Source organism: Scyliorhinus torazame, chromosome 4, assembly GCF_047496885.1.
Source record: "Scyliorhinus torazame isolate Kashiwa2021f chromosome 4, sScyTor2.1, whole genome shotgun sequence".
Classification (NCBI taxonomy): Eukaryota; Metazoa; Chordata; class Chondrichthyes; order Carcharhiniformes; family Scyliorhinidae; genus Scyliorhinus; species Scyliorhinus torazame.
Window position 1 is genome coordinate 277,177,368 of NC_092710.1, and position 14,822 is coordinate 277,192,189.

A 14,822-nucleotide genomic window follows, 5' to 3' on the forward strand; every position below is an offset into this window, starting at 1 on the left:
TTCATAGCATTTACAACATACAATTGAAGGCTTTATTACACTAGATGTTTTCCCCAGCAGCGCAGGTACAGAATGCAGCTGCTGGGGAGATACGTGCTCTTATACTTTGCCATACTGGGCGGAACCAGCAGGCAGGCTTAACCAATGAAAACAGTACCTCCTACACCAATGGTCTTACAGCATTACAGGGTCCCGTAATACCTCTAATACCGACTACCACACCCTCCTCCGAACTTCGGATGCCGAATTTAATTTTCTCCATTTGGAGAAATTCCGACAGGTCGGACAGCCAGTCTGCAGCTTTGAGTGGTACTGCTGACCGCCAGCCGAGCAGCATTCTCCGGCGGGCGGGTAGGGAGGCAAAGGCAGGAGCGTCCGCCCTCCGCCCCATGAGGGGATCTGGCTGTTCTGATACCCCGAAGACTGCCACTCTTGGGCATGGCTCCACCTTTATCCCCACCGCTTTGGACATTGCCTCAAAGAAGGCTGCAGTGGCCCGAACTTAATCAGGCACCCCAAAGTAGATGCTGGATTTGGACTGGCATGATGTAGGATAGCAGTTGCCACTGACCAGCAGTGAGGTAAATTCAGGGAGTGTGGCCGGGACAATGAATCAGGGACCTAAATTACTTTTCCGGTTCCTGCAGCATGCCTCACAAAATGAAGTTTCAACTTACCTTTTAAAAAACAATCATAGCCTGCACACCAATAAAACTGGTCAGAGCTTGCACAGCGCATATTTCATTCCTGTCCTGAAGTGGCAATCTGCATCTTCTGTGCAGCACCTACAAGCGAGGGAATACTAGCCCATTTTGTTGTACACCATGGATCCTTTTGTCCAATTTAATCACTCCTACCCTTGCACCCAACACGTTCCTTCCCTCTTTTTCTTCTCATTTCCCCACTGTGCCTCTGAACTTGCTTAAAAATTGTTAAATCTCTAAACTCTTCCAATTCTGACTTGTTTCTCCCTCCACATTTGCAGCCTGACTTGCTGATATTTCCAGCATTTTCTCTGCTGTGCCATCATTGTTACTTTTCTTTCTCTTAATTTTCTCCCCTCGTCCGCAGGCAATGAATCCCTATCCATGCTTCAAACGTTTATAAAACAGCACCTCCCGTGGCTATCAGAGATATGCAATAGCTTTCCTTTGCAAGTGTACATGGGACATACTGATCCAGTTGAGAAATCTTAGTAGACGAAGCAATTTTTTCTGCAGTTCAAACAAAATCGTTAAGGTTCCTCCGTCGTCAGCACGTTTATCCATTGAATAGCCGAGCCATGCAATGCAGAAAGTTGTCAGCTTGATCCTGGGCTTGCACGAAGTTAGCTGAACTTGGCTGTGACAAATGTTCGGAAATTCCCTCTGCACCACAGAACAGATGATACTTAAAATCTTGCTGGTGGGCCACTATTTGAGCTATGCATTGGGGTGTAATATTTCCTACAGCAGTGACTACACTTCAATAGTACTGTATTGGCTGTAAAACGCCGTGAGATATTTCAAGATGAGTGCAAAGTAATTTTTTTTTTCCTTTGCAATTTAGTTTGTGGTTTTTAGACTACATGCTATTTTCACACTTCAAATAAGAATCCTTACCCAAAATATAAATAAAACTCTGCACTCTCTCATACCAGGAATGTTTTTGTACACAGCAACTATTCGGCTTTGGGGCTAAGGGGATAGAGAGCAGTGGAATTAAATCAATTGGATAAGACTACAAAGGGCCTGTACAGACCTAATGAGCTGAATGCCCTCCTTCTGTACTACATCAGTCTATGATTGTTTTAGCTCGAGCCCCAATTGCCAGTGGAGGGCACATATCAGATATTCACACGAACTGAAATGCATTCTTCGTTAAGAGTTAATCACTTTTACAATTTTCTTCCCTTGTGGTGGAAGAGTGGTGGCAAAAAGATGCAGTCCTATGCAGTTTCAATTCAGTTTTAGCATTTTCTTTGCAACAAAATGCAAATGAGTGGAAGGGAAAATAAAAATAGAAATATAATGAATAAATACTTTGTTTTGAAACCACTGATAGGGTTTTTTCTTTACACAGAACTGCCATTGTAGGCCTCAGTCTAAAGCGTACATGCACTTAATGAGCAAATTAAATAACCTGCATATGTGCTAAATAAAATCATTACCAGACTCTCAATCGTTTATGTTGCAATATATTCCATTGCAAACCTGGTGTGTGTGGCATGCAAGGCAGTTGCGTGCACAGGTTATATATGCAAACGTGCATGATAGTGTGTGAAATTTATTCACAAGATGGTTTGTATTGTGGCTAAAAGACAAAAGTGAGGTTAATTTTTTGTAAACCATTATGGGGAACAGATGTTAGGGGATTAAAGACATGCAGGTGATGACAACATTTCACAGTGTATTCTGTGAAGACAGACGCAGATGTTTCCCAACGAGCCTTGCGTGTACAATTAGAGGATATCATCTCCAGGTATTTGGAATCAGAGACTCCTTAGGGCACTTTTGGTATCGAAAATCAGTTGGCCAAAACCACCTGATATTGTGGGGAAATAATGTTAGTGTAACACTTGTATGGAGAAATACCAGCAGTAATTAATCACTTTTACTGAAATAAAGAGTGGTGGAAAAGCTCAGCAGGTCTTGCAGCATCTGTGGAGAAAGAAAACAGAGCTAACATTTTGCATCTAATATGACTCTTTGGACTCAGCGTTAACTCTGTTTCTCTCACTACAGATGCTGTCAGACCTGCTGACCTTTCCCAGCACTTTCTGTTTTTATTTCAGATTGCCAGTATTTTGCTTTTATTTTTGTGTTTAAATCACTTTTCCAGGTTGCATTACAATGTGCATTCAGCAGGTTTCCTTCATCTAACACACTCATGAATATCATTTCCAAGTATTTTCTGTCATGACACATTGAGATGATGTGGGGATATGGTGTGTGAAATTATCTCCCACATAGCAACTTCTTTGTAAGTTACATGGAAAGCTGCATTTGTAGAGATGCTTTTCAAATCAAAGCTACAGCATTGCCCAACAATATTTTGGAACAGGAGACTAGTACGGTAGCAGAGTGGTTAGCACTGTTGTTTCACAGCACCAGGGTCCCAGGTTCGATTCCTGCTTGGGTCACTGTCTGTGCGGAGTCTGCACATTCCCACTGTGTCTGCGTGGGTTTCCTCCGGGTGTTCCCACAAGTCATGAAAGACATGCTTGTTAGGTGAATTGGACATTCTGAATTCTCCCTCTGTGTACCCGAACAGGTGCCGGAGTGTGGTGACTAGGGGCTTTTCACAGTAACTTCATTGCTGTGTTAATGTAAGCCTACTTGTGACAATAATAAAGATTATTATAGTACAAAAGCAAGTAAGTTATGCTGAACCTGTTAGGCCACAACTAGGGAATTATGTCAATTTGTGGTCACACTTTAGGAAGGCTATGAGGATCCATAAGAGGCTGCAGAGGAGATTTACCAAAATGGTTCCGGGGATGGGGTGTTTTAGCTACAATGTTAGCTTGGAGAAGCTGGGGTTGTTCTCCTTATTTTAAAAGAGATTGCAGGGATATTTGATACAGGTCTACAAGATTTTACGTAAGGTAGCCAAAGTAAAACTGTTCCTAATAGCGGATGGTACAAGGATATGGGGTGGTGGTTACAGATTGAAAGTTTCGGGAAGAGGCTGCAGGGGGACGTGAGGAAGGACATTTTTTATGCAGCGGATGGCAATGACCTGGAACATTCTGCCCACGAGGGTGGTGGAAGTGGAGACAATTAATGATTCTATTAGAACATTGTATGGGCATTTGAGGGAAATAAATGTATAGGCCTGCAGCAATAGTGGTGAATAGGACTGAATGGAGTGGTCGACAGAGAGCCAGCATGGACTCGATGGACCAAACTGTAACGTCTCTATGAACCATGTTTTGTTAGTAATGGATTGGGTATCTCTAAATTACATTTGTTATGGTTTCCGGTGGTGACCTGTAGCTCGAGGTCCCATGTTGGGCGGCCCTGCTAGATTCTTTGTCTTTTGGATCTTTATGCCCGGTCTCAGGGGTACTTTTTGGATGAGCTGGTGTGGGAAGTTCTTTTTTTTTTAAAAAAAAATGTATTTTATTCCAAACATATTCAAAACTACAAAAACACAAATCTATAATATTTTCAACATCTCCACAATTCAGTTTGTGCAATTCCCACCCCCCCTTCACCCCTCCCCGTCCACCCTTCGCGATGAACAATTCCTCAAACATGGTCACAAACAGTCCCCAAAGTGTCTCATAGCCCACCGCTGATTCCCTCAACTCGAACTTGATCTTTTCCAGCTGAGGGCAGCACTGTAGCATTGTGGATAGCACAATTGTTTCACAGCTCCAAGGTCCCAGGTTCGATTCCGGCTTGGGTCACTGTCTGTGCGGAGTCTGCACATCCTCCCAGTGTGTGCGTGGGTTTCCTCCGGGTGCTCTGGTTTCCTCCCACAGTCCAAAGATGTGGATAGGTGGATTGGCCATGATAAATTGCCCTTTGTGTCCAGAATTGCCCTTAGTGTTGGGTGGGATTACTGGGTTATGGGGATAGGGTAGAGATGTGGACCTTGGGTAGGGTGCTCTTTCCAAGAGCCGGTGCAGACTCGATGGGCCGAATGGCCTCCTTCTGCCCTGTAAATTCTATGAAATCTAAGAAAGAAGTCATAACAATCCCTCAGCCAGGCTGTCACCCCTGGCAGCGTTGCCGACTGCCAATATAACAATAACCTTAGCGATATTAGAGAGACGAAGGCCAAAACATCAGCCCTCTTCCCCTCCATCAGCTCCAGAATTCTGATACCTCAAAGATCACCACCATGGGGTCTGGCCTGACCTCTACCCCCACAATCTTCGATAGTGTCTCAAATATGGCTTCCTAGTATCTCTCCAACTTTTGACACCCCCAGACCATGTGTGCATGATTCGCCGGCCCTCGCCCACACTTCTCACACTCACCTGCCATCCCCTTGAAGAACCCATTCATCCTCGCCCGGGTCATTAGCACCCTGCACAGTCATGTGAGAGTACCTTTAAGAAATGGGTGTTTAGGTGGGCAGTACGGTGGCGCAGTGGTAGCACTGCTGCCGCACGGCACTGAGGTCCCAGGTTCGATCCCGGCTCTGGGTCACTGTCCGTGTGGAGTTTGCTCATTTCTCCCAGTGTTTGTGTGGGTTTCACCCCCACAACCCAAAGATGTGCAGGGTAGGTGGATTGGTCACACTAAATTGCCCCTTAATTGGAAACATGAATTGGGTACTCTAAATTTATAAAAAAGAAGAAATGGGTGTTTATAAATGGGTGTGTATATAAATATCTGTAGTGAGAGTACCTTTAAGAAATGGGGGTTTACTACTGCAGCGATGTCAGAGAGTGGGTGGAGCTGGGCTGTCTGTCAGCTTTTTACTTTCGTTTTTGAGCAGGCTGCAGGGTGTGTTTTAGTTTTGTTTTCAGTGTTGGAGCTGAAGTCAGACCAAACAGGTGCACCGCTGTTGTCTATGCCATCAAAAGACTATCTCTTGATCATTTGGTGAATTAAGAATTATAAATGTTCTCAGTAGTGAATGTAAACCTAATGGGCTTGTGTTGAAAGATGTTTCTTCTGTCTTCTAGATGTTCTTTGGGAAGTTATTAAGCAATACTTAGTGTTGTATTCTTTGGGGGTTGCAATTGAATTAATGGGTGCTAAGATGTTCACTGTATGTTTTAAAAAAGTTAACTTGAGTTCATAGTTTTGGTTTAAAAAATACTTTTCCATTTCTGCTCTACCACACCTGTAGTGTGGGCCATGTGCTCCCCAGACCACAATCTATTAAAAGTTGTGGGTCAGGTGAACTCCATGATACACTTTGGGGTTCTCTAAACCCTGGCCCATAACACCACCTTGAATAGAATCAAGCTCATGCACCCGCACAAAGAGGTTGAATTTGCCCTACGCATCGCCTCACTCCACACATTTCATCCTATCTCTCCCTCCGCCCCCCCCCCCCCCCCCAAATACAGCTCCTTCTCCCATTTATTCTTGATCCTCACCACCTGTGCTCCTTCAGCCAACCATAGTTCACCAACCCCGCCCACTGCCTCCACATCCGGGAGCAACAACCGCTCCAGCAGGGTATACTCTGGCTGCTTGATAAACCCTCTCCATTCCTTCCGCACAAAGTTCCTTACTTGCATATATCTGAATTCACTTTCCTTCAGCAGTTCCACCCTCTCCCGCAACTCTTCCAGACCTGCAAACTTCTCTTCCAAGTACAAATGCCTCGGCTTCACCAGCCCCGCCTTCCACCACTTCCTATACAGGCTGTCCATCTCCCCCGGCTTAAACTTGTGGTTTCCACATAACGGTGTAAGCACCGATATCCCCTCCATCCGAAAGTGTCTCCATAATTGGTTCCACACCCTAATCGTGGACTAGACCTCCCCGGCACCAGCGGAAATGACGCTATCGCCATGGCCCTCAGGCTAGACCCTCTCCAGGTCTCCTCCTCCATCCTAACCCAAACTAACCCCTCTCCTTCCCATCCACCGTCTCACCTTCTCCACCCAGTAGCAATGCAGCAGGTTCGGTAGCGCCAACCCCCCTTTCTGCATCAGCCTCTGTAAAAGAGTCCTCTTTACCCTTGGTACCTTCCCCACCCATTTCCAATTTCCGGAAAAAGACCTCAGTGGTAAAGATCGGGAGGGTCTGGAATACAAACAGGAACCTCGGCAGCACATTCATCTTAACCATCTTGACCTTTCATAAGAACATAAGAACTAGGAACAGGAGTAGGCCATCTGGCCCCTCGAGCCTGCTCCGCCATTTAATGAGATCATGGCTGATCTTTGTGGACTCAGCTCCACTCTCCGGCCCGTACACCATATCCCCGAATCCCTTTATTCTTCAGAAAGGCATCTATCTTTTTCTTAAAAATGTTTAAAGAGCCTCAACTGCTTCACTGGGCAAGGAATTCCAGAGATTCACAACCCTTTGGGTGAAGAAGTTCCTCCTACACTCCGTCCTAAATCTACCTCCCCTTATTTTGAGGCTATGCCCCTTAGTTCTGCTTTCTCCGACCAGTGGAAACAACCTGCCCGCATCTATCCTATCTATTCCCTTCATAATTTTATATGTCTCAACAAGATCCCCCTGTATCCTTCTAAACTCCAATGAGTACAGTCCCAGTCTACTCAACCTCTCGTCATAATCTAATCTCCTCTGCACTCCCTCCAGTGCCAATATGTCCTTTCTCAGGTAAGGAGACCAAAACGGAACACAATACTCAAGATGCGGCCTCACCAACACCCCATACAATTGCAGTATAACCTCACTAGTCTTGAACTCCATCCCTCTAGCAATGAAAGACAAAACTCGATTAGCCTTCTTAATCACCTGTTGCACCTGCACACCAACCTTTTGCGACTCGTGCACCAGCACACCCAGGTCCCTCTGCACAGCAGCATGCTTTAACATCTTACCGTTTAAATAATAATCCATTCTGCTCTTATTCCTCCCAAAATGGATAGCCTCACACTTGGCAACATTGAATTCCATCTGCCAGACCCTAGCCCATTCACCTAACCTATCCAAATCCTTCTGCAGACTTCCGGTATCCTCTGCCCTTTTTGCTTTACCACTCATCTTAGTGTCGTCTGCAAACTTTGACACATTGCACTTGGTCCCCAACTCCAAATCGTCTATGTAAATTGTGAACAATTGCGGGCCCAACACTGATCCTTGAGGGACCCCACTAGTTACAGGTTGCCAACCAGAGAAACACCCATTTATCCCCACTCTGCTTTCTGTTAGTTCACCAATCCTCTACCCATGCTACCACTTTACCCTCAATGCCATGCATCTTTAGTTTATGCAGCAACCTTTTGTGTGGCACCTTGTCTAAAGCTTTCTGGAAATCCAGATATACCACATCCATTGGCTCCCCGTTATCTACCGCACTGGTAATGTCCTCAAAGAATTCTACCAAATTAGTCAGACACGACCTACCCTTTGTGAACCCATGCTGCGTCTGCCCAATGGGACAATTTCCCTCCAGGTGCCCCGCTATTTCCTCCTTAATGATAGATTCCAGCATTTTCCCTACAACCGAAGTTAAGCTTACCGGCCTATAATTACCTGCTTTCTGCCGACCTCCTTTTGTAAACAGTGGTGTCACGTTTGCTACTTTCCAATCCTCTGGGACCACCCCAGAGTCTAGTGAATTTTGATAAATTATCACTAGTGCATTTACAATTTCCCTAGCCATCTCTTTTAACACTCTGGGATGCATCCCATCAGGGCCAGGAGACTTGTCTACCTTTAGCCCCATTAGCTTGCCCAATACTGCCTCCTTAGTGATTACAATCATCTCCAGGTCCTCACCTATCATATCCTTATTTCCATCAGTCACTGGCATGTTATTTGTGTCCTCCACTGTGAAGACTGACCCAAAAAACCTGCTCAGCTCCTCAGCCATTTCCCCATCTCCTTTTATTAAATCTCCCTTCTCATCTTCCAAAGGACCAATATTTACCTTAGCCACTCTTTTTTGTCTTATATATTTGTAGAAGCTTTTACTATCTGTTTTTATGTTCTGAGCCAGTTTACTTTCATAGTCTACCTTACTCTTCTTTATGGCTTTTTTAGTAGCTTTCTGTTGTCCCCTAAAGACTTCCCAGTCCTCTAGTCTCCCACTAATTTTTGCCACTTTGTATGTTTTTTCCTTCAATTTGATACTCTCCCTCACCTCCTTAGATATCCACGGTCGATTTCCCCTTTCTACCGTCTTTCTTTTTTGTCGGTATGAACCTTTTCTGAACTCTGTGAAAGATCGTTCGGAAGGTTCTCCACTGTTCCTCAACTGCTTCACCATGAAGTCTTTGCTCCCAGTCTACCATAGCTAGTTCTTCTCTCATCCCATTGTAATCGCCTTTATTTAAGCACAAAACACTAGTGTTTGATTTTACCTTCTCACTCTCCATCTGTATTTTAAATTCCACCATATTGTGGTCGCTCCTTCCAAGAGGATCCCGAACTATGAGATCATTAATCAATCCTGCCTCATTACACAGGACCAGATCTAGGACCGCTTGTTCCCTTGTAGATTCCATTACATACTGTTCCAGGAAATTATCCCGGGCACATTCTATAAACTCCTCCTCAAGGCTGCCTTTACCAACCTGGTTAAACCAATCGATATGCAGATTAAAATCTCCCATGATAACCGCTGTACCATTTCTACATGCATCCGTTATTTCTTTGCTTATTGCCTGCCCTACCATCCTGTTACTATTTGGTGGCCTATAGATTACTCCTATCAGTGACCTTTTCGCCTTACTATTCCTGATTTCCACCCAAATTGATTCAACCTTGTCCTCCATAGCACCAATATCATCCCTTACTATTGCCCGGATGCCATCCTTAAACAACAAAGCTACACCACCGCCCTTACCGTCCATTCTATCCTTTCGTATAGTCTGATACCCTTGGATATTTAACTCCCAGTCGTGACCATCTTTTACCATGTTTCAGTAATGGCCACTAAATCATAGTCATTCACGATGATTTGCGCCATCAACTCATTTACCTTATTTTGTATACTACGAGCATTCAGGTAAAGTACACTTATGCTGTTTTTTATGTCTTTGTTATGAATCCTAACACCTTGATCAGTAACTTTTCGCAATTTATTTTTCCTCTTACCCTTTCTCCTAATTTTCCTCGTCTTTGAACCCATATCTCTACATAATAACCTGTCACGTAACCTGCTGCCTTGATCTCCATTAACCATTATACTGTCCATAGCTTTACACTTCCCTTCCCCCCAACTTGCTAGCTTAAAGTCCTTGTGACCAACCTATTTATTCTATTCGTTAGAACACTGGTCCCAGAATGGTTCAGGTGAAGACTGTCCCAACGGTACAGGTCCCTCCTGCCCCAGTACTGATGCCAATGCCCCATGAAATGGAATCCCTCTTTCCCGCACCACTCCTTTAGCCACGTGTTAACTTCTCTAATTTTCTCAACCCTATGCCAATTGGCACGTGGCTCGGGTAGTAATCCAGAGATTATAACCCTGGAGGACCTGCTCTTTAATTTAGTCCCTAGTGTTTGATAATCCCCAAACAGGTCCTCTTTCCTAGTCTTACCTATGTTGTTAGTCCCAACGTGGACCACAACAACTGGATCCTCCCCCTCCCTCTCCAAAATCCTTTCAAGCCGATCAGAGATGTCCCTCACCCTGGCACCGGGCAGGCAACATACCATGCGGGACTCTCGATCTGGCTTACAAAGGATGCCATCAATCCCCCTAATTATAAAATCCCCTACAACTACCACTTGTCTTTTTGCTCCCCCCTCTTGAATGGCTTCCTGTACCACGGTGCAGTGGTCAGTCAACACATCCTCCCTACAGCCCTCTTCCTCATCCACACAGGGAGCAAGTACCTCATACCTGTTGGACAAGGTCAAGGGCTGAGGCTCCTCAACTCCTAAACCCCGGAACCCCTACCTGCCTCCCTTGCAGTCACACCACTCTGTCCCTGACCACTGCCCGAATTAACAGAACTTATTCTACCGAGTGTGACTGCCTCCTGAAACAAAGCGTCCAGGTAATGTTCCCCCTCCCTGATGTGCCGCAGTGTGTGCAGCTCGGTCTCCAGCTCATCAATTCTGAGCCGAAGTTCCTCGAGCAGTCAACACTTGCTGCAGATGTGGTCACTGACGGTCTCAATGGGATCCACCAGTTCCATCATCATACAGCAACAGCACATCACCTGTCCAGCCATATTCAACTAGTTAATGAATTTAAATATTTAAAAAAAAATATTTATAGAACCTCAAGGATAAACCCGAACACCAACAAAAACACAGCCCTCTCTCGCCACTCACCCGAACTCAGTCACTCACCTAAACTCAGATGCACTCTGTTCCAATCAGCACTCAGTCACTCTCCTAAACTCAGATGCACTCTGTTCCAATCAGCACTCCGTAACTAAAGGCACTCCTGACACACCTTTTGTGCACTCACCTCTCCCAGCACTCCCGGCTCTCTCCTCCCGCGCTTTTAAAATCTTCCTGGCTCTCTCCTCCGGCGCTGTTTTCGCTGTCCCGGCTCTCTCTGCTCCCGCGCTGTTTTCGCTGTCCCGGCTCTCTCCTCCCAGGCTTTTAAAATCTCCCGGCTCTCTCTGCTCCCGCGCTGTTTTCGCTGTCCCGGCTCACTCCTCCCGCGCTTTTTAAATCTCCCGGCTCTCTCCTCCGGCGCTGTTTTCGTTGTCCCGGCTCTCTCTGCTCCCGCGCTGTTTTCGCTGTCCCGGCTCTCTCCTCCCCCGCTTTTTAAATCTCCCGGCTCTCTCCTCCGGCGCTGTTTTCGCTGTCCCGGCTCTCTCCTCCCGCGCTTTTTAAATCTCCCAGCTCTCTCCTCCGGCGCTGTTTTCGCTGTCCCGGCTCTCTCTGCTCCCGCGCTGTTTTCGCTGTCCCGGCTCTCTCCTCCCGCGCTTTTAAAATCTCCCGGCTCTCTCTGCTCCCGCGCTGTTTTCGCTGTCCCGGCTCACTCCTCCCGCGCTTTTTACATCTCCCGGCTCTCTCCTCCGGCGCTGTTTTCGCTGTCCCGGCTCTCTCTGCTCCCGCGCTGTTTTCGCTGTCCCGGCTCTCTCCTCCCGCGCTTTTTAAATCTCCCGGCTCTCTCCTCCAGCGCTGTTTTCGCTGTCCCGGCTCTCTCCTCCCACGCTTTTAAAATCTCCCGGCTCGCTCCTCCGGCGCTGTTTTCGCTGTCCCGGCTCTCTCCTCCCACGCTTTTAAAATCTCCCGGCTCGCTCCTCCGGCGCTGTTTTCGCTGTCCCGGCTCTCTCCTCCCGCGCTTTTTAAATCTCCCAGCTCTCTCCTCCGGCGCTGTTTTCGCTGTCCCGGCTCTCTCTGCTCCCGTGCTGTTTTCTCTGTCCCGGCTCTCTCCTCCCGCGCTTTTTAAATCTCCCGGCTCTCTCCTCCGGCGCTGTTCCGGCTCTCTCTGCCCCCGCGCTGTTTTCGCTGTCCTGGCTCTCTCCTCCTGCGCTTTTTAAATCTCCCGGCTCGCTCCTCCGGCGCTGTTTTCGCTGTCCCGGCTCTCTCCTCCCGCGCTTTTTAAATCTCCCAGCTCTCTCCTCCGGCGCTGTTTTCGCTGTCCCGGCTCTCTCTGCTGCCGCGCTGTTTTCGCTGTCCCGGCTCTCTCCTCCCACGCTTTAAAAATCTCCCGGCTCGCTCCTCCGGCGCTGTTTTCGCTGTCCCGGCTCTCTCCTCCCGCGCTTTTTAAATCTCCCAGCTCTCTCCTCCGGCGCTGTTTTCGCTGTCCCGGCTCTCTCTGCTCCCGTGCTGTTTTCGCTGTCCCGGCTCTCTCCTCCCGCGCTTTTTAAATCTCCCGGCTCTCTCCTCCGGCGCTGTTCCGGCTCTCTCTGCCCCCGCGCTGTTTTCGCTGTCCTGGCTCTCTCCTCCTGCGCTTTTTAAATCTCCCGGCTCTCTCCTCCGGCGCTGTTTTCGCTGTCCCGGCTCTCTCCTCCCGCGCCTTTAAAATCTCCTGGCTCTCTCCTCCCGCGTTGTTTTCGCTTTCCACCTCCTAAAATCCCCCCCTAACCCCTTCCACCAACCTTGTCGGATTCCTCTCATGTATCGTCGACCACTCCCCCATCTCCTGGACCCCCAAATACCTGAACCTGTCCCTGGCTTTCTTTTTAAAATTTAGAGTACCCAATTATGTTTTTCCAATTAAGGGGCAATTTAGCCTGGCCAATCCACCTAGCCTGCACATCTTTGGGTTGTGGGGGCAAAACCGACGCAAACACGGAGAAAATGTGCAAACTCCACGTGGACAGTGACCCAGAGTCGGGATTGAACCTGGGTCCTCGGTGCCGTGAGGCAGCAGTGCTAACCACTGCACTGCCGTGCTGCCCGAATCTATCCCTGGCTACCCTAAATGGCAACGGCCTGAGATTGGCCTCCGACCCACCGCATTCACCGGAAACAACTCACTTTTTCCAACATTCAACTAAAATCCCGAGAAGGCCCCGAATCTCTCCAGTATGTCCATAATTCTCCCCGTATTCTCCAGCGGGTGCAACACTAACAGCAACAGGTCATCTGTGTACAGGGACGCCCAGTGTTCCCTACTTCCCCTCACAATCCCTGCCACTCCACTGACCCCCTAATGGCCGTCGCCAAGGGTTCTATCGCCAGTGTGAACAACAGCGGCAACAGAGGACACGCCTGCCTCATTCCCTTATGCAACCCAAAGCTCTGAACTCATCTAATTTGTCCGTACACTTGCCACCGGGGCCACATACAACAAACTCACCCACACCACAAACCTCGGGCTTCACCTGAACCGTCCCAGGATCTCAAACAGGTACCTCCACTCCATTCAGTCAAACGCCTTCTCCGCGTTCATAGGGACCACTATGTCTGGTACTTGCCCCTCTGACAGGGTCATAATCATGTTTAATTGCCTCTTGATGTTACTGGAGAGCTGCCTGCCCTTTACGAAGCCGATTTGGACTTCAGCAACCACCCCTGGAACACATCCCTCCATCCTCCCTGCCACTAACTTGGCCAACATTTTCACATCAGTGTTTAGCAGTGAAATGAGCCTATATGACCCACGCTCCAACAGGTCCTTCCTGTTCTTTGGGATTAGCGTAATTGATGCTTGTGTCAATGTCTTCGGTAGCTCCCCCTCCTCTAACACCTCACTAAACATCCCCAGCAAACACGGTGCCAACTCCTTACAGAACTCTGCCAGATAGCCGTTTGGCCCCGGAGCCTTGGACAACTTCATCCCCCTTATGCTATCCATCACTTCCCTCAGCCCTAACGGTTCCTCAAGCACCTGCCTCCTCTCTTCACCCAGCCTTGGGAACTCTAGCTCATCCAAAAATCAGCTCATATCTCCTTCCTCACCACCCGGCGCAGCCCTGTATAGTTTCTCATAATACTCCCTAAATGTTTCACTGATCTTGCCCCTCTCTGACACTACCTCCCCCTTCCCTGTTCCCATCCTCAAATTTCCCTAGATGCGGCCTGCCTCCGTAGCTGGTGGCCAGCATGCAGCTTGCCTTCTCTCCATATTCATATTGCATCCCCCTTGACCTTCGTACCTGCCTTTCGTCATCAGCCTGTCAAACTGCTCCAGTTACCTCTTTCTCTCTGCCAACTCCTCCCAATGAGCGCTCTGGAACACTTCTAGTCCACCTCGACTACCTTTTCCAACAGCCGTCCGTACTCCTCCTCCTGTCCCTGTGCATCTTTAATGAGATAACCTCCCCCGAACCACCGCCTTCATCACCTCCCAAAATGTGGCCGCTGACATCTCCCCATTCTGATTCAACTCCACATAGTCTCTGATCACCCACCAAACACACCTTCTCACAGAACACCTTGTCCGCCAAAAGCCCCGCTTCCAGCCTCCATCCCGGCCTCTGTTCCACCTCAATCTAAGTATGACCTCCAATCAGTGTGTGCATGATCCGAGATCACAATTCTTGTGTACTCCGCCAGCACCACTTGACTCGGTACAAAAAAAATTCTGGAGTACACATACGAGGAGTACTCCCCCCCCCCCCCCCAGGTTTCTAAACCTCCACGGGTCCACTAGTCCCATGCATTCCATAAATCCTCCCAACTCTTTCGCCATCCTCAACCTTTCTTAGGGCTCAACCCATCCACCCTCGGTTCCAGCACACAGTTGAAATCACTCCACATAAGCAACTGATGTGTGCCTAGGTTCGGAATCATTCCCAGCAATCCCTTCACAAACCTCACATTGTCCCAATTCGGTGCATATATGTTCACTAGCACCACCGACGTCCC

General features: G+C 47.8%; 1 long non-coding RNA gene across 2 annotated transcripts in view; it reads right to left on the bottom strand.

The window, feature by feature from the left end:
• The window catches only part of LOC140410964 (uncharacterized), a 55,247-nt gene that overhangs the window by 12,160 nt on the left and 28,265 nt on the right, over positions 1 to 14,822 (bottom strand). The gene's annotated exons all lie outside the window — the stretch shown is intronic.